The sequence below is a fragment of the Pinus tabuliformis genome, chromosome X, assembly GCF_031772625.1.
Source record: "Pinus tabuliformis cultivar Carrire ecotype Pingquan chromosome X, CPIR1, whole genome shotgun sequence".
Taxonomy (NCBI): Eukaryota; Viridiplantae; Streptophyta; class Pinopsida; order Pinales; family Pinaceae; genus Pinus; species Pinus tabuliformis.
Window position 1 is genome coordinate 1167657398 of NC_142308.1, and position 25769 is coordinate 1167683166.

Sequence of the window (25769 nt, forward strand, 5' to 3'; positions counted from 1 at the left end):
ACTTGAGTGCCCAACTGAGTTTCTTCCATTCTGGCTGCCCCTCCCTAGACAAACATGTGTCTAATTCCTCCAACTTACGAAGGTCTATATTTGACATTGTTCGCTGCAATTCAAATCCAAGTGTGAAGATCTTAGCTCCTCTTCCTTGTCCTTCCTTTACGTCCCCTTGGTGCTTCTGCTACAGAATGATATGGAATCTTTTCAAGAATAGTTTGCTACTTTGGCCATTATTTTGGTTCAAGGAAGTTTTAGTGTATGAGAGACCATATATTCTCACTAGCTCGTCAAGACGTTTCTGAGTGTTCTCTAGGATCTCTTCAAGATCCATCTTCCCACATACCAACACAATTTTTTATCATCCAACCATCATAGATCCCAAAATTAAAACCCTTTTTATATTTTCAAATAAAACCCTTATATCTCCCCTATATATATATATATATATATATATATTTTAAATAAAACCTATATATTCAAACCCTTTTATTATGGAGCTCCAATATTTTCCCTAAGCCCATCATTCCCACATAGGAGGGTTATTGGTTGTAGCCATTGTGTGATGTGAGAATGGCTTCTTGTCATCAAAAATATCATATAATAAAATTTTTTAATATCGCTCATTGGTCATCCTGCTGCATAGCTAAATATCCCGCAGTCATTGTACGCTTCGTTCCTAGCCCCGTATGCCCAAAAAAATAAACAAAAATATAGACAACAACGTGCTACGTCGCCTACCAACCAATAAACCTGTCTCCACAGACCAAACCGTCATCTCCACCTGCATTCGATCTCCTGCTCTCCATCTCAGGATCCTTCAACACCGTACAACACAAAACGCATGGTAGCCAATGCCTGACATATAATTCCTGTTGGGTATTTTTCAATGGAGAAATACCAAAACCAACAAAATAACCACCACACAGACAATGCTCTGTTTCCTCTGTCCAGGATCTTTTGCAGAGAACCTCTTTAAAAAAATTAACTCAGAACACAGTCCATTACACAGTCACAACACATTTCTATTAATTTAAAACTGAAAGACTGATACAAATTCCATCCTCTGTGCAAAGAGGGATTCACAAAATAAACTCTTTTGCAGTCACAGATTTTCCACTGCTGTGGATATTACAAAACAACTCTCTGTTCTTCAATACCTGAAATCAAAGCATTACATTTCCGTTTCTATAACGCACTGCTGTGCAAATTACAAAAGCAAAACACACTATCGTGCGTAGCCACCACTTCACCAAAAAAAAAAGGAACTACACTTAAACTATTACAGCACGTAGACCTATTTTTATGTTTTAACGTATGACAACATGTTTATAAAAAAAATATAAAAAAAATATAAAAAAATGTGTATGTCATATGGGACATACGCCCATAACCAAAATTAAAACATATAATAAATATGGGACGTATCCCCATCCTCTCAATAAAGGCCGCCACCAAAACTACGACAAACATTAAACTCCATTTAATTCCTCCTACGACGGTCAACATATAAATTTTTACTCCACGCAAAACTTGAATTGACGCAGGCCCGTGTGCAGGTTTCAAACGATCAACGGCGGAAAACATTCAATCAAATCGGATGGTGGACAAAGATATCGGAAGCCCTCACTTGAGTGAACGATAGCTCCTGATATGTCAGAGTTGCTTATGTCAGGCGAGAGCCACGTGCCTGCACCAAAACGCATCGGAGGCCAATATACGGAAACTGCTTTTCGTTGGATGGCGGTGCGATATCCCTTGGCGGTTTTATGGTTTCGTTCGGTGGTTTTGGGCTGCGTACGTAGGCAGCGTTGAAATTATGATTTCAACACTCCCCTTTAATTTCAACAGCTGGGCATTCGGTCATACCGAGACACTTCCTCAAAAATTCAAAGCTTTTCTGATCCAGTGGCTTTGTCAAGATGTCCGCAACCTGTTCTTGAGTCCTGCAATGTTCCAAGACAATTTCTCCATTGTTCACCAATTCTCTGATGTAGTGAAACCTTGTATCAATGTGTTTCGTTCTCTTATGAAACACTGAATTCTTTGACAATGCAATAGCTGAGCTATTGTCACAAAAGATGACTGTCGCTTTTGCCTGCTCTTGGCCTAAGCTTCTCAACATTCTCCTCATCCACACTGCTTGACATGTTGCTGCTGTAGCTGCCACATATTCAGCCTCTGCTGTAGACAATGCTATAATGGACTGCTTCTTAGAAGCCCATGAAATGGCTCCTGAACCCATATGAAAAACATAACCGGAAGTGCTTTTCCGATCATCTACACTTCCAGCCCAGTCACTGTCAGTGTATCCAACTAAATCTGAATGTTCTGAGGCATGATATAGAATTCCAAACATTTTGGTACCTTTGACATACCTCAAAATTCTCTTTTCTGCCTGCCAATGTGCCTCCTTCGGCCTCTCCATGAACCTGGAAATTAAACTAACAGCATACATTAAATCAGGCCTAGTTGCTGTTAAATACATAAGGCTGCCCACAATGCTTTTATACAAGCTAGGATCAAAATCCTTGCTGTTGTCCTCTCTACTGAGCTTTAATCCCATCACTGTGGGAGTGATGGCTGCCTTGCATTCTTGCATGTTAAATCTGTCCAAAACTTGATTTACATATCTTGCTTGAGATATAAAAATTCCTTTTTCATTTTGCTCTACTTCTATGCCTAAGAAGTATCTCAAGAAACCCATATCAGTCATTTCAAATTCATCCTTCATGACTGATTTAAAATTCTCAATAAGATAAATATCATTTCCAGTGAAAATAACATCATCTACATACAAGACAACAATTAAAATTTTACCATCCTTTTCCTTGATGTAGACTGTGGGTTCTCCTTCACATTTGTCAAATTCATTATCTAATAGATATGAATCTATCCTGCTGTACCATGGTCTTGGCGCTTGCTTCAGCCCATAAAGAGCTTTCTTCAATTTGCACACTTTGTGCTCTTCACCTTTCTTCTCATATCCGAGAGGCTGTTCCACATAGACCTCTTCCATTAACACTCCATTTAGGAATGCTGATTTCACATCCATTTGGTAGACTTTCCATTTGTTTTGTGCTGCTATGGACAGCACTGCTCTCACAGTTTCCATTCTTGCAACCGGTGCGAAAGTCTCCTCATAATCTCTCCCATACTGCTGCTTGTACCCTTTGACAACCAGCCTTGCCTTGTGCCTTTCTATCTTGCCTTCAGCATTGCTCTTGGTCTTATAGACCCATTTCACACCAATGACTTCTTTGCCTTTTGGTAACTCAACCAAATCCCATGTTTTGTTTCTCTCTATGGCATTCATCTCCTCATCCATAGCTTCTATCCGTTTCCTATCTTTAATTGCATCTTCGAAATGAATAGGATCATCAACATGACAATACAAGGAAAATAAGGAATTCATTCCTTCATCATAAATGTCACTTAGATTTCTAAATTTCTTACCTCTTTCACTTGGTGTGCAAGTGCTTGAAGATGCACTTGAATTTCCTCCTTGTGGTGTGCTTGGAGAAGCACTCTCACTTATCCTCAATGGTGTTCCTTGCTGTCCTTGTGTTGGCGCTGCTGTTTGGGGATGTACTTCAGCCACTTCCTCTTCATCTTCATCATGAGACAAATAGTTCTTGACATTCACTGTTTTCTCTATGCTTCCATCCCAAGCTTCCTCTTCAATGAATTGAACATCCCTGCTGACAAAGAACTTCTTGGTAGATGGAATGTACAGCCTGTAGGCTTTGGATTCATCACTGTATCCAATGAAGATGCATTTCTCCCCTTTGCTGTCCAACTTCCTCCTTAGCTGATCTGGTATGTGTGCATAGGCCACACATCCAAAAACTCTCAAGTGGGTGACACCTTGCTTTCTCCCACTCCATGCTTCTTCTGGCACTTTGTTCAACACTGCTTTTGTAGGACACCTGTTCAATATATAAACTGCACAATGTACAGCTTCAGCCCAATACTCATTTGGCAAATGCTTTGCCTTCAGCATGCTCCTCGCCATATCCATGATGGTCCTGTTCTTCCTTTCAGCAACTCCATTTTGCTGCGGAGTGTACCTTGCTGTAAACTGTTTATGAATTCCATTTTCTCTACAAAATCTTAGGAATTCCTTGGAGATATACTCACCTCCTCTATCAGTTCTCAAAACTTTAATGTGCAGCCCGCTTTGGTTTTCAACAAATGCCTTGAAATTTTGGAATTTCTCAAACACTTCACTTTTGTTTTTAAGGAAATATATCCAAGTCTTTCTTGTACAGTCATCAATGAATGTTAAGAAATATAGGCTACCAGCTAATGATGGAGCTTGCATTGGTCCACACAAATCTGAGTGGATAATCTCTAAGGGTGCCTTTGCCCTTATGCTTTTCCCTGATGGAAAACTTTCTCTATGTTGTTTTCCCAAAATGCAACCTTCACAAAGGCTGTCCGGTTTCTCTATCAATGGTAATCCTCTTACCATTCCTTTCCTACTCAACAAGTTTAGACCTCCAAAATTTAGATGTCCGAATCTCAAGTGCCATAACCAATTTTCATCCTTTGGCACGCTTTGGAAGGCCTCTTGGGTGACTGCTGCCATTTCCCTTTTGTTCTTCATGTCTGCCCTGATCCGGAGAGGGAACATCCTGTTCCTTGTCATCTTCACTTCAGCAATGCATCTTTTGCTGGGTGGTATGTCCATGATGGTGCACACATCATTTACAAAGTAAACATTGTAACCCTTTTGGACAAGCTGTCCAACACTCAAGAGGTTACATCTCATTCCGGGGACATAGTAGACATCTGCTATGGTTTTCCTTTCTCCTTGTTTTGTAAATATTTTTACCTCTCCTTTTCCCATAACAGACACTTTACTATCAGTTCCTAGTGTGACCTCTGACTTCAAGTTTTGATTTAAGGCTGAGAAGAGGGCAATGTTTCCTGTCATATGGTTGCTGCAACCTGAGTCTAAAAACCAAATGTCCTCACTATGTGTTTCAGCCATGTTACAAGCTAACAGGACATTGTCTTGACTGCTGTTTTCTCTTGTAACATTTGCATTTTGTCTGCTGTTCTTATCATGCTGTTTCTTTCTACAATCACTAGCATAATGTCCATACTTTTTGCAATAATAGCATTGAACATTAGATTTATCATACCTTTGTCCTTGAGCATGATGTTGTCCTCCTTGTTGGCTGCTGCCTTGGCCTTGGTTCTGATTTGGATTGCTGCCTCTTCCTTGTGCATTTGATGGGCTATTCCTTCCACCTCTGTTCTGGCTTCTACCTCTTCCTCTTCGGTTTCCTCTTCCTTGACCTCTTCCTCTTCCAAAGGACATCTGGGTCTTGAAGGCTTGCTCAAGAGATGAGTTTTCATTCCTACTCAACCTCTGCTCATGTGTTATCAGTGATGCATGTAGCTCATCAACTGAATAGTTTGAGAGATCCTTTGTCTCTTCAATGGTGGTGACTATGGCATCAAACCTTGAGGGTAAGACCCTCAATATTTTCTCCACAATCCTTCTGTCTTCGATGGTTTCTCCATGAGTTCTCATTTTTGTGATTACACCAATCACATGAGTGAAGAATGAGTCAATGTTATCTGACTCCTTCATGTTCAAGTTCTCAAAATCCTTTCTCAGCAATTGTAGTTTTGTTGTCTTCACTCTCTCCATGCCTTGATAGGCTGTCTTAAGGGTTTCCCATGCTTCATTGGATGTCTTAGCTGCTGCTAACCTTGGAAACACACTCTGGTCTACTGCTAGATACAACAACACACGGGCTTTTGAATCCTTCTTCCTATTGCTCTTCAGCAGATCCTTCTCTCCCTGAGTTAATGCATTGAACTCAGTTTCATCTGCTGGTTCTTCAAAACCATCTTCAACTATTTCCCATAAGTCTTGGGAAGCAAGCAAGGCTTTCATAGTTATTGACCAGTAGTCATAGTTCTTCCCATTAAACTGTGGGAGCTGGGTATTAAACATACCCATACCAGTGCTTGTGCTAGCCATTCCTTGACTGTGTATTTAAAAACTGACTGTCTCTTCAATAACAAACAAGATAGCTATGAAGAATACCTGAATCCTTCGTTGTCTGAGTCTTCTGTCTGCCTGAGAGGTTTTGCTGCAGCTACAAACCTTCTCCCTTCAGCTTCTTTAACTTCTTTAAAGAGCCTGAGCCTGCTCTGATACCACTGTTGGGTATTTTTCAATGGAGAAATACCAAAACCAACAAAATAACCACCACAGAGACAATGCTCTGTTTCCTCTGTCCAGGATCTTTTGCAGAGAACCTCTTTAAAAAAATTAACTCAGAACACAGTCCATTACACAGTCACAACACATTTCTATTAATTTAAAACTGAAAGACTGATACAAATTCCATCCTCTGTGCAAAGAGGGATTCACAAAATAAACTCTGTTGCAGTCACAGATTTTCCACTGCTGTGGATATTACAAAACAGCTCTCTGTTCTTCAATACCTGAAATCAAAGCATTACATTTCCGTTTCTATAACGCACTGCTGTGCAAATTACAAAAGCAAAACACACTATCGTGCGTAGCCACCACTTCAACAAAAAAAAAAGGAACTACACTTAAACTATTACAGCACGTAGACCTATTTTTATGTTTTAACGTATGACAACATGTTTATTAAAAAAATATAAAAAAATGTGTATGTCATATGGGACATACGCCCATAACCAAAATTAAAACATATAATAAATATGGGACGTATCCCCATCCTCTCAATAAAGGCCGCCACCAAAACTACGACAAACATTAAACTCCATTTAATTCCTCCTACGGCGGTCAACGTATAAATTTTTACTCCACGCAAAACTTGAATTGACGCAGGCCCGTGTGCAGGTTTCAAACGATCAACGGCGGAAAACATTCAATCAAATCGGACGGTGGACAAAGATATCGGAAGCCCTCACTTGAGTGAACGATAGCTCCCGATATGTCAGAGTTGCTTACGTCAGGCGAGAGCCACGTGCCTGCACCAAAACGCATCGGAGGCCAATATACGGAAACTGCTTTTCGTTGGATGGCGGTGCGATATCCCTTGGCGGTTTTATGGTTTCGTTCGGTGGTTTTGGGCTGCGTACGTAGGCAGCGTTGAAATTATGATTTCAACAATTCCTTACCTTAATCGTTGCCAAGCTCATCCTAGTTCCTCCATCAGAACAATAACCTTGTTTTGGAAAATTTGTGCCCTTGATCTGTTAGTGAAGTAAGGGTTGCCCCTTGGACCCTTGATTTGATTCGGTCAGTGCCTCTATTGCTTGTAGATCCTCAGAGCAAGGCCGAATCTGTTTCTCTAGTAGCTCTACTCTTGAGATTCATTTCAACAAATTTCTTGAAATCATCAATTATATTCTTGTCTCTGACACTGCTTAGCTATAAATGCAATTCAATGTGGATTTACAGGAACCATCAAAATTGGTTTTGTAACTATAGAATTATGCCATGATCCAATCTCTTATGTTAACTGGGATGGAGTACATTTAGTATATAAATATATTCCTCCCCAGCTGTCTGTAAAACATGCAGCCCTTTCTAGCAATTTCCACGTGGTGACCTTCACTCTTCCCGTGGTTGGTGTGCCTTACCCGAGATCGAATAGCGTTGTTTTTCAAGGCGTCTAGTCCAGTTCGATTACAAAGGGATTGACCTGGGTTTCATCGTTACTGCAATGGAATTTATGTCAAAGGCCCATTAGTAAGTATGATGGCTCCCTGACACCTTCGAATCAGTGTATTAATCAACTGTTAGCGCTGTTGCAATATGTCTGCATCGATCCACAACTGTGATCTCTATGCAATTAGCACCAATATATCCCTTGGCATGATAAGAAGTCAACTTCCACTTGACAGATGTGGTCATTTCTCGGTCCTCTACCAAGCAACAATTTTCAGCTTAGGTTTTTGTCTGTAGCAGCACACCAAGAATAGTTGATCGACCTCCACAACTGGTCGCTTCTCCACATAAATTATGGACTCTCTATATATATGTAGCTTGGTAATGCTGCCAATGGCTCCTCGTAATGGGCTGTCTCTTTAACTTCGGTCTTCAGATCAGTGGGTGGCCCCTTTTCGGCCTTGGCCCATCATGTACCCAGTATAGATACGACTTTATCGTCACTCTTCAAGCTCGATTTGTAACTGTGTAACTGTGGGTGCAGCTCAGAGAAGTCTTAGATCAAATATCCCTGTGTAACAGTGTTGTCGATACAACTCAGCATACACTACCATTGTATGGTCTTGTCATTAAAGAATTTGGCCTCTTAATACTGGTGCATTGATAAGATGGCAAGTGTTCTTTGTGGCTCCTACGTAAATGGATTCTTCCACATCTCTGTGCACTTGGTTGTTCGACCCTTTCAATGGGTGATTTATTTGTAGTTCGAAGTAAAAACCCTATCAGCCTTTCAATGAAATGAACTTTTATGAATCATGTTGTTGTACTATTCAACAACCTCCATTTTAATATGTTATAGCTTTTTTATTAAATTTATTATATTAAAACAGGGACCTTTCAATTTTAGAAAAGTCTTATTATCCAAAAAACCAAACTAAATAGCCCTTGAGACATAAACTATACTTAGGCTTAAGTATTAAACATTATGGGATATTTGATTAGAAAACAAAAGAAAATGTATTTTTAAGATTTTCGAAGGTTGAAGTCTTTACCAACTCCAAAAATCTGCCATACCTCGCATCGCATATCCCATAATAAATCAACATAATAAAAAATTCTATGGTAATACCTGTGACCCATTCTTGATTGCGATATGCGATTTTAAACTAGACCCAACGGTGGAATTAATATAATTCTAGAAATCCCCAAGTCCGCAGATCGCAATAACCACATATTTAAGTCTTAGCCTTAACCGGATAGCGATTGTGATAGCCCGAACCTGATGAGGTCATACACTCCATTTAATAAGCCCCCACGTCCATGTAAATCGCAAAAGTTCCAAAGGCTTGACCCCACTCCGTACTACTGATTGCGATATGTGATATAAGCCTGGAATCGACAGGACTATACACTCCAATCCATAAATCCCCACGTCTGTGGCTATTGCAAAGTCTAAAAAACATGTTGCCCATTCCAAAAGCCACTGTCAATTGTGATTGCGATATAAAGCCTAGACCCGACAAGAAAATACATTCCAACCCATAAAATCTCGTGTTCGTGGGCTATCACAAAAATTTCCAAAGTCCATACCCTTCTCCTTTTCATGATTATGATATGCGATAAGGATCGGAACCACGGGATTATTCGTTGCAATTTATATTAATATCGCGTCCGAGGGTTATATCGCAATCACAAAGTTCTAAAAATCATGCCACATGTTAATTCCGATTGCGATATGACATCAGCAATGACGTTAGTTCCACATCATCTACCACGTCATCTATCACGTTACCTATCACATCATAGTGATACCATCCTTGATGTCATATCGCATATCACAAATTGAAATTCTTTCGACCACCTCTTATAGTCTACAACTCCGATTTGCGATTGCAATAATCCTGTGTATTGCGATATGCGATAAAACCCCGTACCTGATAGAATTATACATTGCAATTCATTTAATCCCTATGTCTGTGGCTATCGCAAATAACATAGGATCACTACTTCCTGCCTCTTCTGCCCATTCCAATTGTGATTGCGATGTGATTTAAGAAACCCCCCTTTAGATTTTATTTGGAATACTCCTTGTCTAGTCCAATTGCGATTTTTTTAAGTTCTTCCCTTGATTCTAATCTGATTTCAATTGTTTTATGATCTGCCCCAAACTCTGATTTCTGATTGTGATAAGTTGTAAAATCCACCTCCTCACTCCGAATTCCTCTCCATGATGTCTGTGTCAGGATTTATTGCACGTTACATTTTTCCTGATTTCCTGCAAAACATGATTTGTTTCAAATAAAATTTGTTTATCATCTCATTTAAGTTTATCTTATCGATTCCTGTTTTCCGTGTTTAGGTTCATGATAGAGGAAGACAATTGTGTTGATAAGTGGTAGATTAGTTCAAACAAATAGACAGACATCTAGAGAATTCGATGGAACAAACAAAGTAGATGAAGACAACAAATCACTTTCATAAACTTCTACCAAAATACCTTTTTCCTTTAAAGTGTTGTTGAGGAGATCTATTTAAATGCCCTCAACGCACTGCACAATAGATTGGAGTTGTTTTCTGCTATTTAAGCTTACTTCTTGTAGAAAATAGAGGTCCAGAATCAAGAGAAAGCCTCGTAGGCTTGCACTATTGTACCTATTAGTATTTGTAATAGAATGATAGGTCCTAAATCAAAGAGAGAAGCTTGTAATACTGTAATTGTAGATTATATCTGTTGGTGGAGAAGAGGTTTTTTATCATGCACTGCTGCTGAAAGGAGGAGACATTTTCTGCAAGTAGAGATTGATTATAGGCTCCAAAGGATTATGCACTACTGTCGTTTCGTGATAATCTATAATTTGATTTCATTTATTAATAAAGAATCATTTCATTTAATGATGTTTAACGCTATTGTTTACAAGATTTAACTAAAATAAATTCTTATTTCAATCTTTCAATTTATATTTTGAATGTATGAGTTAATAATTGGATTCATGCACTATTGTTGAATATTGAATGTGTTATATACCTAGGGGGGATAACATGGGGTACAAAGGGAGGTACCAAAGGGAATAATTTAATAATGGGATGGGCCATAGTAATAAATAAGGTGGTTAACCCATATCATGTAAGGGACCACAAGTAGTTAGTAATAATGTAATGGGCCCATGGTATTAGATAGATGGTATTGAGGGAACCATGGTAATGACCCATGGTATTGTATGTATGAGGCCTATAAAGAGGCTAGAGACTCCACATTAAGGGATGTCAAGGGACTATTGTATGAACAGGCATATGGCTTGTGGAGTGTTCTCCTTCCTTAAGGAGTGAATGTATGGTGTTTCCCTACCTTAAGGGTTTGATCAATAAAGAATAATTTCTATCTATTTCTATCTTATTGTTTCTAGGTATATTTGCATTATTTCATATTTTTGGCTCAGATCTATAACAAGTGGTATCAGAGCACCTTCTTGGGCAAAAGTGGAGAATTTTTTTAATTTTTTGCAGGAATTTTCTGGGGCGGTGAGTTTTTAGATCAGATCTGTATGATTTTGGGCAAAATTTGCAAAATTTAATTAAAGATATAGCTTCTTTGTGAAAAAGTACCCGATTTCAAAAAAAAAAATCGGCTGAATCGGAGTCTGGATGAGGTAGATATTGCTGATCTAAAAATCAGTGGTGTTGCAGACAATTTTTTGGGGCAGTAAGTTTGCGACATAGATCTGGATGTTCTGGTGCAAAATAAACAAAATATAATTGCAGATCTATGTACTCTTTGTGAAAAAATACCCAATTTCAAAAAAAAAAAGCTGCATCGGAGTTCGGATGAAGGAGATATTGCTGATATAAAAATTAGTGGTTTTGCAGACAATTTTTCAGGGCAACGAGTTTACGGCAACATCCTGGTGCACTATCTATAGAATCTAATTGTAGATCTAGGCTCTTTGTGAAAAAATACCTGATTTCAAAAAAAAATCAGTCGAATTGGAGTCTGGATGAGGGAGATATCTTTGATTTAAAATCAGCTATTTTTCAGCAATTTTTTATGACGGCGGAACAGTTGCAGCGTGGATCGGAAATTCCACATGGGAAGATGCAGAATGGTTGTTCCATTTCCGAAAATAGGTCATAATAGGGATTTTGAGTAATATTGACGGAATTGTGACCATTTCAAATATTCGCCAAGTAAGTGAATTTTTTTCAAAACCCTCTTCATGGTGGTTCTATGTTCTACAGGAAAAGATAATGGTCCTACTATTGAAGAATACATAAATAAAACTAAGTCAGTATGGGTAAAAAATTGGAAGGATTCAGTGTGGCTTAATTTCAGAGATGAGGCTTACAAATGGTATTTCTCACTTGACGACAAGCAGTTGTCCAAACTTTCAGATGCAGTATTTGAAATAGTCCTTTTAAACAAATGGTCTCGGACTAGAAAAAAGGAGAATGAGACACATAAAGGGTTATTTTCTACGGGTGTCTCCTTTTTGCAAGTTCATGGATTGATTCAGAAGGACAAAATCATTGTATCTATAATCCTAGTTGCAAGCATAATTTTATGAATGTTAATTTGGTAAAAAAATTGCAAGTTCCAGCAAAACACATTGAAAACACACAAGTGGATGATGAGGATGTTCAAGTGTATAAGGATTTGAAAATTCTATGGATAAGTATGTGTTGGATGGTGATTTTCATACTTCAGAGATGGATAATATGGATGTTGTTTTAGGATATCCTTGGATGGAATCTGTGGGTACTATCAATATTAATGTGCAGAAGAAATTCCTGAAGCTCTGGTATAAAAAGAAGAAAATTACATTACAGGATATTTCCATCAATAAACAAGTAGAGTCCATGAAGGTTGACGCAGAAGATGTTCCAGGGATTGACATATCAGATGATGAGCCATTGATGATTGACAATCAGACACAAACAGAGGCTGAAGCTGAAAAGGATATAGGTGTTGATAAATCAGATGAGGGTTTAGTGGTTGAAGTAATATTGGAAGATAAGACACCACAGCAGGCACCACAGCAGGGTGAATAAAATAAAAAGACACCGTGGGTTAAAACTTCAACATATCATCACCCACATCACCCCGCAAGAAAACAACCAACAAAATGGCAACCAATTAGCCACAAGGACAACAACCCCTGCATGATAGATAGGGAGGAGCGAAGATCCACCTACTACACATCAACACAGAAGAGCTGCCACAGTCAACTTCCATCTCAAGCGAGCGAGGCACCAGCGAGATCGAGGGTTCACCTTTCTCTTGGATGGCTAGATGCACGTGCATGGTACCAGTGGACTACTCTTTTGAGTATATCTTATTATTTGTGTTCTTCTCATGTTTCGGGGACGAAACATGTTAAGGGGGGTGGAATGTTATATACCTAGGGGGGATAACATGGGGTACAAAGGGAGGTACCCAAGGGAATAATGTAATAATGGGATGGGCCATAGTAATAAATAAGGTGGTTAACCCATATCATGTAAGGGACCACAAGTAGTTAGTAATAATGTAATGGGCCCATGGTATTAGATAGATGGTATTGAGGGAACCATGGTAATGACCCATGGTATTGTATGTATGAGGCCTATAAAGAGGCTAGAGACTCCACATTGAGGGATGTCAAGGGATTATTGTATGAACATGCATATGGCTTGTGGAGTGTTCTCCTTCCTTAAGGAGTGAATGTATGGTGTTGCCCTACCTTAAGGGTTTGATCAATAAAGAAGAATTTCTATCTATTTCTATCTTATTGTTTCTGGGTATATTTGCATTATCTCATATTTTTGGAACAGATCTATAACAGAATGTTAATCCATTTAAAAGTCTGCTTAGCCTATTCTACAGGCTTAATTTTAGATATAATATGAGAGATGAAATTTGCATAGGAATAGATAGTTATAATCTTAGATCATCAAGCTATTTTTTGATTTAGGATAATAATTGTTTTCTTGCATACATGATGTCTGATTTGAACTAATTCAGTAATTCATCATGAATCTTTGTAGTTCTTATGCATATGATAAATAAGGAATTGGATATACTTTCAATAGGCACTTATGTAACTATTTACTAAGTGTTTAATTGTTAGTATTTATGCTAATGAGGAATCAGATCTTGTGGGATATCTCCTTGATCTAATTCCTCCATCTTAATTCTAATTCTTTAAAAGCTTCTTTTTCCATTAAGTTAAGTTGGCTCTTGATTGAGAGAAGAGTTACATTTTCCTTCAATCGAGATAGGTTAGGTTAATTGGAATGTAGACTTAATATTGTATGTATTATCATAAATCTTACATTTTAGAATTAGTTTGCATTTAGATTAATTCTACATTCCTAGAATTCCTCTTTTGAGGCAAAACTTTAGATTGGTTTGGTTTTCTCACAAAAACAAATTTATGATCATTCTTCTTACCTAATCAGCTCGAAGAATTAATCTGACGTCCCTAGCTATTAGAAATCGAAGAGATATTTAAATTTTATAGTGGTTGGGAGAAGGTAACTGGACCTAGTTAAACCAGTCGAGGCCACTATTCCAAATGGAAAAGGAAATGCTTTAAGGTCCAAACCGGGTTGTTTTCCTCAATGTTGTCACAATTATTTTCGAGGCTCAAAATTTTTGGCACTAGAAGGAGGGCCTTGAAGTAGCTATTTTTTTCAAATTTTTTTATATCATTTTTTAGCCAATCATGGCTCCTATATGCATTCCTACACTTGATCATGCATTCAGTTCACCTAAGCCTATACTAGGCATGCCCAAGAAGCAGATCGAGTCCTTGACACAATTAAAGTTCGATGGTGAAAGTAATATTTATGCATTAAATCATATTGCTGGTTTTGTTAATAGATGTAAATCTTTTAATATAAATGTTGATAATGAGAACTACAGGTTGTTTACTCTCACATTCAGAGGATGGATCTGCAAATGGTTCTTAGTGCTTCTCGAGAAATCAATTCATTCATGGAAACATTTTTGCGAGGTATTTCTCAAATCACATCAAAAATACAGTTACAATAGTTTGTGTTTAGAATTAGATAATGTTTAGATGTATGATAATGAATCTTTACATGATTTTTATAATACATTTTGGTCATTTTATTATAGATTTTATTTAGATGATTTTCCTTCAACTGAAGATTTAATTGAACGTTTCCCTTCTCTTATTTCTTCCTATACTAAAAATCATGAACCATTTAATGAATAACAAGACACATCTAATTTGTTAAATAGCCTTGAATCACTAAACGGTTTTATGGAACTTGAACCTGAAACTGTAATTAAATCACAACGTTCTTCTTTAGAAAATTTCAATTCTCATTTTCTTTTTGAAGATGAAATTGAAACAAATTTTAATAACGTATGTGATCAATCAGTAGGTCCAATAAAATCCAATCTATAAGACTTGAAAAATAAACACATCAATTTATATTCTTTTGAAGGAAACTTTAGAAAATTCAGAACATGTAACTGCAATTGAAAGAATTTCACTAAACCTAGATTATAATACGACAAGTTCTATAAACGATTCATTTCAGCTATCATTATATTCTGGAATGCATTATTTTCTTTATCCTGATGTCTTTTTAAATCAGAGTATAGTTAATGATGATCACACTAATATTTCAATTGATAATTTTCCTAGTTCTTGTTCTAAAAATTCTACATCTAACAATCATTTGAATGATAATCCTTTAATTGCAAAATCTTCTTCTTTTGTATTTTCTGATTCTGTTATTTCAGATCAGTCATTTGATTTTCATAAGAAGAAGGTAATTGACGATGATTATCATGGTGATTATGACAAAGAATCACATCTTGTACAAAATGCACCAATTTTGAAAACTAATTTATCTTATAAAGATTCACATGCTTTACTTTTGTCTCCTGAACACAAACTTAGTTTTAAGAATTTTGATAAGTTAATCATGCGAGTTTCTATTGTATTTCATTCTAATCCTTTTTTAGAAATTCACATTTTTTTATTTTTCAGGGAATGTCCTTTTAGTGGTAATTCTTTGACTGAAATCCACGATAGGTTCTAGAATTTCCTTGTAAAATCATTTTGTAATTTTAGCTTTCACAACAATTTAATTGTTTTTCCATCATTTTATTTTATTTTCTCTTCTTTTTGCAAGCATGTTAAATATTTCAATATTGAATATCATCGAAAATCATTAAGTGAAAATGATGTATTGGTTTCTCATAATCCTAAATATAAAAAACTATTTCGTTTCCAATTTAATTCGACATTCAGAAATTCATTCCAACCATTTCATCATCAGTCAAATTTAAATCTTGAGAGTGTTCTTCCTTCACAACATGCTTCACCATCATCTCCTTTGGAAATTTTTCATTCTCTAACAAATATAAATCCATTCTTTTATGATCACATTAATATTTGTTTATAACGTGTTTTCCAAAAAATATGGTTTACTAACAGGTTAATTGTAAATAAACTAATTTTTGTACATAATTTTACATTAGATATACAAAATAGATTTTGTATCATTTTGATTGTTTTCTTTATCTTGTTACTAACGTTTGACTTATACATAAAGGTAGGTAATAAAACGAGAGAATGGTTACATTGGAAGTATGATTATATATAGTCATGTTTCCTTCATTAAGCTAGAATTAAGAGTAGATTAGTTTAGATTAGATTCAATAAATAATGATTTTGAGTTAATCGCCTTACATTAGAGAAAGTCATATCTTTCTGGTAATTTTAAATGAAATTAATCAATGGTAAGTCTCTTATACTCACTTTCATTCACTACTTTACTTTTCAGATTTAGTTTTGTTTTCTTGTTTTCTGTTGATATATAACTCTCTTTTACATCTCTTCACAAACATTTTTACACCTTCACCAGATCAAAACTGCGAGCTTAAAGAAGCAGTAACGATTTTTCATCGAATCAACCAAAATGGAGAAGTTCTAAATCTTAATGTTTTTCTTCAAAAGCGTTAATCTGATTAGAAAATGGTTAAAATAGTTTTTACAAGTTCTACTTTTGAAAAAGATAAATAAATAACAAATTTCCTCATTCAAATTGAATTATCACTAAATGTTTTTAACTTTGCAAATTCAATTTATCTAGATTTCGACATAAGAATAAATGTTTTCTTCATTATATTTTTCTTCTTTTGTTAAGAAATTTGCATAAACAATTTTGTAAAGTTTTCCTTTTAGATTTGGTTTTGAGTGATTTTGTCATCATACTTGTGAATGGTTATATCTTGAGAATTTAATTATCATATCACATTTACTTTTTCTTTTAGATAATAATGTTAAATGACATACCCTTGGCCTTTCATCAACATGTGGTGAAAACCATTTTATGATTTTTCAATTTGAAAGTGGGAGTTTTTTAAGAAGTGGTTGCCAAAATATGAAAAACTAGATAAAAATTATATAACTCTGAAAATTTTCCATTAAGTTGTAAAATATTTTAAAAACCTTAAAAAAATATATCCTTTTACTCTAGTATCAGTAAAAAAAGTTTATCCTTAAAAAGTAAAGACTGTCTTATGACCAAAACACTTTCAACTCAGATTTCTCATCCAGAGCTCTTAAGGAGTTAATGATCCTCCCCATCCATTAAAAAGGGATTTTTTAGAGTATAATTCTAAAATATAAAAAATCTAAAAATATAAGAGGTCTCATTATGAGCCATCTTGCTTAGTTCGATTATTATTGGTGAGTGACATTGTCGTTATCTGGCCACCAAACAAGGACAATGGATTTTTAGCATAAAAATAATATCTATATATATATATATATATATATATATATATATATATATATATATATATATATATATATATATATATATATACCTCTGATTATTGCACTATTAAATGGATGAGATATTGGATTGTTGTTGGTTAAAAGGTAACTCTGTCGAGGCTATGAACACCTGCTCGTAGCAATGGTTCTACCTGTGATGAATGAGTACATTATAAGCTAAGACGTAAAAGACCCTTTTATTTTTATAACTCATTAATGACTAATACAAGTAAATAAGAGTTTTAAATTCGCAAAATGTTTTTATCAAAAATTTCAATTTAATGAGTTTTATACTCAGAGTAATTGTATTTATCTAAGTGTTTCGAAAATTAGTATCCACTTCTTAGATTATTTTTATTGAGTTTTTGGAAAATTTAATTTATCAGAGATAACTAGTTCTTCCAGTGAATCATCAATTGTTGTACTGTTTAACAACTCCCATTTTAATATATTCTAATTTTCGTATGAAATTATTATATTAAAATAGGGACCCTTCAATTTTAGAAAAGTATTTGATTATCCAAAAAACCAAATTAAATAGCCCTCGAGACACAAACTATACTTAGGCTTAAGTATTAAACATTATGGGTTATTTTATTAAAAAACAAAAGAAAACAGAATTTTTAAGATTCCTGAAGGTTGAAGTCTTTACAAACTCCAACAATCCGCCATACCCACATCGCATATCCCATAATAAATCAACATAATAAAAAATTCCATGGTAATGCCCATGACTCATTCCCAATTGTGATATGTGATTTTAAACTAGATGCAATGGTGGAATTAATATAATTCTAGAAATTCCCTCCTCCGCAGATCGCAATAACCACAGACTCAAGTCTCAGTGTTAAACTGATAGCGATTGTGATAGCTCGGACCTGATGAGGTTATACACTCCATTTAATAATCCCTCGTGTTCATGCAAATCGCAAAACTTCCAAAGGCTTGAACCCACTCTAAACTACCAATTGTGATATGCGATATAAGCCTTGGACCCAACGGGATTATACACTCCAACTCATAACTCCCAGCGTCCGTGGCTATCACAAATTCTAAAAATCATATCGCCCATTCCAAAAGCCATTGAAAATTGTGATTGTGATATAAAGCTCGAACTCGATGGAAAAATACATGCCAACCCATAAAATCCCACGTTCGTCGGCTATCGCAAAAAGTTCCAAAGTCCATACCCCACTCTTTTTCCCGATTGCAATATGCTATAAGGCCTGAACCTGCCGAGATTATTCACTACAATTTATATTAACACTGCATCTGAGGCTTATATCACAATCACAAAGTTCTAAAAATCATGCCTCATGTTAATGTTGATTGCGATATGATCTCGATTGCCAATTACGATATGATGTCAGCAGTGACGTCAGTTCCACTTCATCTGCCATGTTGTCTGTCACATCACCTACCACGTCATAGTGACGTCATCCCACATATTGTAAATCACAAGTCTTTCATCCACCTCTTATAGTCTGCAACTTTGATTTGTGATTGGGATAATCTTGTGTATTGTGATATGCGATAAAGCCTCGGACTCGTTAGAATTAGACATTACAATTCATTTAATCCCCGCGTCTACAGCTATCGCAAATAACAAAGCATCACCGCTTCCTCCCTCTTTCACCCATTTCGATTACTATTGCGATGTGAGTTAAGAATGCCCCCTTTAGATTTTATTTGGAATACTCTCGGTCTATTCCGATTGCGATTTTATTTTAGTTTTGCCCCTCATTCTATTTCGATTGCAATTATTTTATGATCTACCCCAAACTTTGATTTCTGATTGCAAAAAGATGTAAAATCCACCTCTTCACTCTAAATTCCTCTCCATGATGTTTGTGTCGGGATTTATTGCATGCTACGTTTTTCTCGATTTCCTGCAAAACATGATTTGTTTCAAATAAAATTTGCTTATCATCTCATTTGAGTTTATCTTATCGATTCCTGTTTTCCTTGTTCATGTTCATGACAGAGGAAGACAACTGTGTTGATAAGTGGCAGATAAGTTCAAACAGACAGACAAACATCCAGAGAATTCGATGGAACAAACGAAGTTGACGAAGAAAAAAAATCACTTTCAGAAACTTCTACCAAAATATTGTTTTCCTTTAAAGCGTTGTTGAAGGGATCTGTTTAAATTCCCTCAATGATTTAGATAATATATTGGAGTTGTTTTCTACTATTTAATCTTACTTGTTGTAGAAAATAGAGGTCCAGAATGCGCAAGAGAAAGCCTTGGAGGCTTGCACTATTGTACCTCCTAGTCTTTTTAATAGAATGATAGGTCTTGTATCAAAGGGAGAAGCTTGTAATAATGTACTTGTATATTATATCTGTTGGTGGAGAAGATCTTGTTTATCATGCACTACTATTGAAAGAAGGAGACATTTTCTGCAAGAAGAGATTGATTACAGACTCCAAAGGATTGTGCACTACTGTCATTTTGTGAGAATTTGTAATCTGAATTCATTTATTAATAAATGATCATTTCAATTAATGATGTTTAACACTATTGTTTATAGGATTTAACTGACATAAATTCTTATTTCAATCTTTCAATTTATATTTTGAATGTATGAGTTAATAATTGGATTCATGCACTATTGTGGAATCTTGTGTGTTAATTCATCTAAAAGTTTGATTAGACTATTCTACAGGCTTAATTTTATATATAATATGAGAGCTGAAATTTACATAGGAATAGACAGTTATAATTTTAGATCATCAATCTATATTCTGATTTACGATAATAATTGTTTGCTTGCATACATGATGTCTTATTTGAACTAATTCAGTAATTCATCATGAATATTTGTAGTTCTTAGGCATATGATAAATAAGGAATTGGATATACTTTCAATAGGCACTTATGTAACTATTTACTAAGTGTTTAATTATTAGTATTTATGCTAATGAGGAATTAGATCTTGCGAGCTATCTCCTTGATCTAATTCCTCCATCTTAATTCTAATTCTTTAAAAGCTTATTTTCCCATTAAGTTAAGTTCGCTCTTGATTGAAAGAAGAGTTACCCTTTTCTTTAATCGAGATGGGTTAGGTTAATTTCAATGTAGACTTAATCTTACATGTATTATCACGGATGTTACATTTTATAATTAGTTTGCATTTAGATTAATTCTACATTGAACTAGAAGTCCTCTTTTGAGGTCAAACTTTAGATTGGTTTGGTTGTTCCACAAAAACAACTTAAGGATCATTCTTCTTGCCTGATCATCTCAAATAATTTATCTGATGGCCCTACCTATTAGAAATTGAAGACATATTTAAAGCTGATAATGGTTGGGAGAAGGTAACTAGACTTAGTTAAACCAGTCAGAGCCACTATTCCAAATAGAAAAGGAATTGCTTTAAGGTCCAGACCGGGTGATTTTCCCCAATGTTGTTGCAGTAGTTTTCAAGGTCTCAAAAACTATAGAAACCCAAAATCTAATTCCCTCTACCTAAATAAATGATAGATGCGAAAACCAAAAAAAATATGTTTTATCCCCTTCGTTGGATCAGCTGAAGTGCAGGGCCTCTTGTGGTCCTCCTCTGCTACCCTTCCAAGATTTCGTGTGACAATATTTTGGACTGGAAATTGTGTGAGCTGAATGGCTTCTTGGCGAACCAACGAATACAATATTTATGGCCTTAACTAAACAAAAGTCCTACAATAGAATCAGATCTACCCTTGAAACCTTTCACCTGAGTGAAAAACCTCCACTAATATAGATCTGGTCTTATATATGATACATTCAATTTATAGAGGGAAGAAGATTTGATCAATAATTTCCCATTTTTACAATAATGCCATGAAGAATAATAAACCCTTGAATTGGTTATAGGAACACCTAGAAAAAAAACTAACTAGGGTGATATCCAGTACCACCGAAGATGGAAAATTCCAGCTAGGGTGAGAGAAATCACACCAAATTCACGACTAAAAAAAATTCAATCTTGCAAATAAAAAATCCAATCCACTAACAAGAATCCCTCAGGCTGGCAGGATGCACAACTTTGATACCACTGTAAAATCCCAAACATTTTTTTTTTTTTAACAAATCTAGTATACTCTTGGTGTTCTAATAATATTCTTGTTGTAAAAACACCGAACACAAAACAGAATTGAGAATGGATCCTCTTATTTATGTAAATAACTCAAAACAAAGTTACATGCCTACACAAGACATACTAAAGCCCGTGCATATGGCATGTATGGCTTCCCATCAACAAAGAATTTAAATATACTGAAGCACAAACATGGACCCTGAATCGATCCACCAAATAATTATGCCCATCGGGTTTTCCTCCCTAGGATCTAATTAGAATTGGCCTCACCAAGTTCTAAAAAAAACACAATAACATGACAAAATCAAGAAGATCCCAATTCCTAGCACCTATCCCCTTTTATAGGCTTGATGTACTCTCTAGAAACTTTATTTTATTATTTTCCCTCGAAAAATGAAGGAAAATATCATGGGCAGATACCATGGGAAAATACGCATTAAATACCATGGGTAGATTCTGTCCATTTTGACCATATCCAGAAAAGGGAATATTACACCTTTGTTCTATTCCTTACATGTCTTTGGGAAGTTTATGGTTCTAGGGGGGTTTGTCAACACAAGATGTTCATACTTTCTTGTGCTTGAATGTCACAATTGCTAAATGGTGTGAGTTTAGTTGCAAGCCAAAGCACTCCGAAAAACAACTAAATTTGTGGTATGTTTGGAGTATGTTCACAAATGTGTATTATTTGAGCGATAAAAGTGCAATGACAGTGGAATCACAAGAGCTTAAGTTTCTAAAATTAAAACTTTGCATTTCACTTCAATTTGAAAATAATGCCACTCATTGGATGGATTAAATTGATGCACTATTTTGATAAGTGGTGAAATTTGTTATTAGAAACAAGGTGAGTGTAGGTGTGGAAGCAACGACAATAATGTTGGCTCAAATCTTTGGTTTTAATCGATTTGGTATTTTATTAAGTGGTTTCAAATACTAATTATTGAGTTTGTGATTGGCAAAGGTTTGGAAAAGGTTTTGAAGAGGAACTTGAATCTATATACATCATTAGAAGAGTTAGAAATAGAGAGGGAAGAGAGGGATTTCATACCAAACACAAATCGCACACCACATTTTATTGATCAAGAAAAGGTTACATATAAAGGAATACATCACTGACTAGTTTTGACAAAAGTGGATTTGATTTACTAAAAATAACTGACCTAGAAACTCACAACAAATAACCTGTCACACAATTGTAGGACACTTGGAAGAATTACTTCCAAGTCCCTCCCTTAATGCTTACATGTCAAATATTAAAATCACAAATTACAATAATAATACTAGTCTTTGTCTGGCTAGTCTTCATTAGCACTAACATCCACTCTGGAATATCATAGACAATGCTCTTTCTTCACCACAACTTTGAGTTACCACTTGAACCATTTAAAACCTATGACCAACATTGATGTACTTGTAGAATTAACAATATTGACATACTCGGCTTGTTGGGGCTAGTATAAGAAAAATTGTCAAGTAACTGAATCATTCTATGGATATGCTTCCATATGTTGGATACTTGTCTTTCGACTATCCATCAATTTCTAGGAAGACAATCTAGATACTGAATGTATTTAGAATCCAATCATATAACTTGACCTCTTAAACACACAAACATAAGAAATCTCATTCCTGAAATCGGGGCTTCCAACTTATAATGAGAGCTATCATCCCTTCTTCATATACACACAAAAAATAACCTATAACCAGGGTAACGACTTATAACATACCGTAGTCATAATTAAATCAACATTTTGTTCACTGGGCTTCCAGAACTACTGACTTAATTTTATTACTTTGTTTATTGAATGGCTTTTCCTTTGATCTTTGCACAATACAACATAAGAAAACTATAACCCACACCACGTAATAAATCTGGATATCGATGTTGCATAACATTCTAGAAAATTTTGAGAGGCTCGAAAGTGAATTCTTTACCATTGCCAGGATCTACAGAATCTTTAGAAATGACATCCGATGTATCTTTAGAGATAGCTAAATTAGAAAACTCCTTTAGTTTTCCTTTCAAAAGATCATTGACGCGAATCCAACAATTCAGTGTTGTATGTCCTTATTTTCGACAGTAGAAACATTCATCTAAACTCATGTTTTTCTTCTTCTTTCCCTTTGAAAAGAGTGTAATTTCAGTTTGTGAATTGACTTCTATGTCTCCTACTCTCATTCTCTTTTGTTTTGCTAAGAGTATTGTTATCATTTCATCTAGTGATTTAGAGGAAAATTGAATTAAAGTAAAAATAACACTACCACACTTTGAAGATAAACTATTTAATAATATAGCCTTTGCATTTTCATCATCTACTTTAGAGAAAAATTAAACCAATTGCCTCATGAGATATTTTAGCTCATTTATATGAGTAGACAAATATGTGTCATCATGTATTTTGAGTATGAACAATTGAAATTTTAAAGAAAACTTTTCATTTACAACTTCTTCACCAAATATCTTACTTAGTTATTCCCATATTTGTGCAAATTATTGTTCTAAGTTAGTAGTACGCAACTGGGAATCTAAAAGAGGCAATCCAAGGATAAACTTAGCTTTTTCTTCTTTTCTCTCCCAGTCACTTAATTTCTTTGTATTAGTAGGTTTTGGTTTTGTGCCTTTTACTATGCCCCATAAATTCCTATGCATCATCTATAATTGAATCTTTACCTTCCAAGTGTGAAAATTCCGACCATTGAAATTTTACAATATAATATAATCCATACTTAAAAGAAACTAGTCTAAAAATTTTACCTTCTTTTCTTCTTTTAGATTTGAGATCTGAGATCGTTACTGAGAGTGCATATCTGGTTCTTCTCACATGCTACTGGCAACAACTTGGCTCTATTTTCCACATTGTTTCTAATATCTGACGTGATGTTCAAAGGCTAAAAGATGACAAAAAACCTAAACAAGAAAAAAATGGCTCATAACAACGACTATTGGCTAATACCACTTGATCTCTCTTTAAATTTGTGGTTGGGAAGCTAAATGATTGGTAGCTACCTAACCGGATTAACGAACAAACCATGAGTGATACAATTCAAACAACGATTTGTCTCTCATGGGTGCATATCAATATTTTTATGCCTTCACATGGGATGATAAGCACTCGCACCTCTCTCCAACAACCCAACAATGCTTAAATTCTTAACAACATGCGACATGTCCCTTTATTGAGACTAAAAATAAATAGGCAATCATGTCCTCTTTACTTACAAGAAAATCTATTCTCCTTGTGCAACAATAGAATAATGTAGAGATATGTAGCTCTTCACAATGAAATTTTCCCTTATCATAACCTTTCTTGGCACTGAATTTTCCATTGTTGTTGTCAAATCTAACGTCCTAGTGAGAGATAGATTCATATCAATTTACATTAATAGTACCAGTGACATGGATGCCACCTTTGTAACTTGAATATTAGGCTTAATGCATAGGTTGAGGATGCTTCTAGCCAAAAAGAGGGAACTATACAACAACAATGGACATAAGCGAGCACCAATGTAAAAAATTGAACTTGAGTGACTTCTATAGGCCCAAATTTAGTCCTGTGCAGGATACAAGAAAATAAAAACACCTACATAATGCTATATATGACATGCAAAACCAGCCTCAAGAACCTCATAGATCTCGACCATCTTGCTCTGATACCTGTTAATTTTTCAGATTGTTTTATGTTGTATCAATTACCTTAACCCAATTCCAAACATCAATTATCAATATTATCAGTAGTTCCAATTAGTCTTTCCATTCATCAACAATAATTAAATATAGAAAAATATAAACAATGACAAATAAGACAATCAACACATCAATGAGAGACACTAGATTTGGTCTAAGACCAGGGGAAAACCCCACAAGGGGGAAACCCTTTCAAATTCTTCTTCTATTAGATTGTCATAAAAAGTTAAGCAAAGAGTACAATGAGTGCAATACAATATGATCGATAATACAACCCAAAAACTTCAGAAACCTATATATAGTGGGTGAATATATAAGAGACAACTTGATTCAACCTTTAGACAACTTCATAAAACTTCAGAGCATGTTCAACTACATTCAAACCCTAGGTTGCTCTCATCAAGTTAGCATGAGAGCGACTATAGCTTCCTGGTCGCTCTCTTGCCTATAGTATGTTTGTGACTAGAGTCTAAATTCCTCAGTGCTATGCCAATGTCTAGAACAAAAACCCTAAATTTGAGTGACCTTCGGATCTGACACTTCGAACCTCTGCACAACCTTTTCCTTCGCCAATGTAC